Source organism: Chrysochloris asiatica, unplaced genomic scaffold, assembly GCF_000296735.1.
Source record: "Chrysochloris asiatica unplaced genomic scaffold, ChrAsi1.0 scaffold00362, whole genome shotgun sequence".
In the NCBI taxonomy this organism is placed as follows: domain Eukaryota; kingdom Metazoa; phylum Chordata; class Mammalia; order Afrosoricida; family Chrysochloridae; genus Chrysochloris; species Chrysochloris asiatica.
In genome coordinates, this window is record NW_006408880.1 from 2275119 (window position 1) to 2276136 (window position 1018).

Here is a 1018-nt window from a genome sequence, read left to right on the forward strand (position 1 = left end):
TCAGATTCAAAATGGCCAATACCAGTGCATTTCAGCTCACTAATGCCTAAAATATTGATGTTTATGCATTCTATTTCATTTTTGACAATTTCTAATTTTCCTAGAGTCATACTTTGTACATTCCATGTTTTGATTATTAATGGATGCTTACAGCTGCTTCTCTTTATTTTGGGTTGTGCCCCATCAGCAAATGAAGGTCCTGCGGGCTTTTCTCCCCCAGGCTTTACTCCATTCACTTCATTACAGTCAACTCTACTTTGAGAAGGCAACTCTTCCTCAGTCGCATTTTGAGTGCCTTCCAACCTGAAGTGCTCATTTTCCAGCACTATATCTGACAGTGTTTCTCTGCTATTCATAAGGTTTTCAGTGACTAAATATTAAGACATAGTTTGTGATTCCTTCTTCCTAGTCTGTCTTCATCTGGGAGCTCATCTGAAACCTGTCCACCATGGGTGACCCTACTGGTATTTAAAATACCAGCGGCATAGCTTCCAGAATCACAAGCAACTCACAAGCCACCCCAGTATGACAAACTGACAGACGAGTGATGGTCAGGACCCCTGTGTTATTTTTAGGTGCCATCGAGTTGGCACTGAATCATAGCAACCCTATGCACAGCAGAACAAAACACTGCCTGATCCTGGGCCAACCTCACCACTGTTGCCACGCTTGAGTCCATCGATGCTGCCACCTGGCCAATCCATCTCATTGGGGGTCTTCCTCTTTTTCTCTGCCCCTCCACCTTACCAAACATGATGTCCTTCTCCAGCGACTGGTCCCTCCTGACAATATGTCTGAAGTATGAGAGATGAAGTTTGGCCAGCTTGGCCTCCAAGGAGCACTCTGGCTGCACCCCTAGAAGCCATCAAATGTAGGAGTCATGGAACCACAGCTGGCAGGGTTTAGTCTAATTGTCATACATCTCAGAACCTGGAAAGTGAAAAAATAGATACGAAGACAAGAAGCATAAATAGATATGAAGACAAGAAGACAAGTAGATTTTCATAATAGCTAATGT